This window comes from Sinocyclocheilus rhinocerous, unplaced genomic scaffold (genome assembly GCF_001515625.1).
Source record: "Sinocyclocheilus rhinocerous isolate Xijiao unplaced genomic scaffold, SAMN03320098_v1.1 scaffold258, whole genome shotgun sequence".
NCBI classification, from domain to species: Eukaryota; Metazoa; Chordata; class Actinopteri; order Cypriniformes; family Cyprinidae; genus Sinocyclocheilus; species Sinocyclocheilus rhinocerous.
In genome coordinates, this window is record NW_015634010.1 from 486,597 (window position 1) to 489,886 (window position 3,290).

Genomic DNA, 3,290 nt, shown 5'->3' on the forward strand with positions numbered 1-3,290 from the left:
ATCAAATAAATGCAGCCTTGTTGAGCATAAGAGACTTCTTTAAAAAACATTACAAGTCTTACTGATCCCAAACTTTTGAGCGGTAGTATGTATGTATGCATGTATGTATGTATATATATATATATATATTTTTTTTTTTTAAAGGTCTATACATATTAAAAAGTTATATATAACACTATGTATATTTATAACATTTATATATAATATATTATGAGAATATATTTCATATTAATGTTATAAAAATTTTGTTAATGTACAAAATAATGTACATTATATATATATATATATATATTTATAGCATTACTAAATCGTTTTTTATTTGTTCTACTCATTTTTGTCAACAGTATGTTTTAATTAAAATCATATAATTATCGTCATGATGCACATTTTCATCCCGTCTTTGATTAAATAAAAAGAAACCCATTTGTTAACAAACATTTTCACTGACAAGATCAACACTCTCCTCAGAGTCAACTGAATTTGTTTAACTAAAATCTACCACCAACACCAGACCTGAGCGTCTGTAAGTGCATTCAAATGCAAATATGAAAATATACTTTTGTGAGAAGCCCATAGGGAGGCAGAGGGTTTGAGGAACATCAGCAGCATTCTGAGCTGTACTCAAGCGGTTTTGCCTTAAATGAGGTGTAGCAGAGCAGGGCTGATCCAGCTCTCTGAAGTCATGGAACAGTCTGGCTGTGGGAGGAATGTTACGGGTTTAGGCTTGAACCATTTCAGCTGCTTCGTACATATGTGGTGGGTGTTATTTTAGTCTCCGCTGCAATCACGCACCCCAATATCATATCAGAATGGATACAGCCTTGTCCAGCCTGCCCGGTGTGCGTGTCATGTCCTTGTGGTTTTGCCAAGTACTGTTTCTTTGTGTGTCTAAGTGTGTGTGTGTGTGTACACGTTCAAGAGCTCATATGGACGTCTTCCAGGTTTTCGTCGCAGCTGAAGCACAGTTTCACCACCCTGTGAGTCACATCCGGTAGCAGGTCTGTGTTTGTGTTTGTTTTAACATATGCCTGAACACACTGAAAACTCTCTCTCCTGTCACTGAGTTCATAAAGAGAGTTCTACAGTAATTGTTCTGTCGATGCTAATTTGTGTGTAAAGGAAGGAAAATATGTATATGATCTTCCAATTTTATATATTTTAATGCAAGTTATAATTATAGTTCAATTAATTCTACAGAGCTATGAAAGAACCTCCTGAAAGAAAATTCCCAGGCAAGAGAGGACTGATTTTTCAACTAACTAACTAACTAACTAACTAACTAAACTAAATAAAGTCCAGAGCTATGAAAGGGCAACTTTCATGTCATAGGTTGTAAAGTAAAGTAAAATGTATAAATTAGATATTTCATTATTATTGTTATTATTATTATTAATTCTAAAATAAAATATGAAGTAATACTCAAAATACAATAAGACGACAGCAAAGTAGTAGTAGTATCATACTGAAATAAATGTCTAGAGATATGAAAGAGCATCCTCTGGCCATTAAAATTGATTAAAATCAGCCCAGAGATTGATTTGTCTCGTCCAAAATAAAATAAAATAAAAATGTAATTAACTGTTTTTATATTAGAAACAATATATAATAATATTATGAAAATTCTTTTTTAAAAAGTATGGACTTTAATATCATGCATGTAGCCAGATAATTAGGATCCATCTCACATCTAAAAACACAATGTCACACTGATTAGCACACCACCAAAAAAATAAAAAATATCAGTGTCATATCAGTGCAAGCAGCTAGTCTGCTCTGTCCACACTGATCTCAGGCACGTCTCAGGCTACGAATGGCAAATAGATGACACAGCTCCTGAGGACTTAAAAGGGTGTGTGTGTGTGTGTGTGTGTGCCAGCCAACAGTCAGTCATTCTATAACCAGCTCAGCAGCTGTTGCCTTATCAGATAAGGCAGAAACCCGTTACACATGCACAAGATACACACATACACTTACAAAACAACTAATACCGGTTTTACAACTTGCTATAAAAACACTACTTCATTAAAACACAGACCATATTTTATTTCCTGGTACATCGGAGGACTTTTTCTACATGGTTTAGAGATGGAAAATCATCTGAGTTGATAGTAAAATGATACCTTATTATTACAGAAAGGAAAATATCCTCCTTCCAGAATCGCTAAACTCGAAGTATCACAAAAAAATAAATAACGACATTAAATACAGCAGATAAGAAAGACTGCTATAGCAAATATGAACCTATGCAGTCTGATTATTTATTAATCAAGGATAAAAGTAATTCATAATCGAACATTGGTGCATTTCCAGGGACGTCAGGGTGTGGACACGGACATGCTAAAACTGGGTTTAATATATGACTACAGTATTTAAGGCAATCTGTGCTGTAGGTTCGATGTGTGTTGACTCTTTGCTTGAGGTTGTGCTGTGGTTGCAGTTTTAGAAATTAGGCCTCTGATCTGTTTTCAGTAAATAAGAGCCGCTTTGACAATCAAAAGTGACAAAAAAAAAAAAAAAAAAACTCCTCACATCCCCCTCACAAGCTATTCAAAGAGCTATCTTGCAAATATGTACGTGTTTGTGTGTGGGGGGAGTTGTAGAGAAGTTGGTGCTAAAAGAATCTAAAACAAGAAAAAAAAAAAAAAAGCTTAATGTAATATGTACAGTGTCCATCACTAACACACTACATAAATCTGACATACCAGTGACATTCTTTAAAACGGGTTAAGATGTGCTCATTACCTGTTATAATAACAGATAACTACCATGTTAGGTAGTTAGTTAGAATAGTTCCATTCGAACAGGATTACTTTTCTAATTTACATCTGATGTGCAACTATTAACATTTCACAAAGTTAGATAGGAATAAAATATCTAGTAATTTACATGTAATTCATTTCTAAAAGAATATATATATATATATATATATGAAGGTGCACAACAATCAATCAATCCCATTTCCAGGTAGAATAAATAAACTAAAAAAAGCGGGAAATTAAAAAAAAAGTAAATCAATCAAAATTAAAATCAAAACAAATGCATACATATTAGGGCTGCACGCTAAATCGCATGCGATATTTAACGCGCATCTTGTCAGAAAGCCGGTTCTGTAATCAGCGGTAAATCTCAATCACCTGCGTGCTTTCACATTGAGCAGCATTAGCTACACAGAGCCGTTGTTCACTGACAAGCTGCGCAAAAAATCGCGCGAATATGAACGTGGCTATTTTTATTTGCGACTGAAGCGCCCGCACTGTCGAGCCTTGTGTTTGTCTGTGAAAATATCCGCT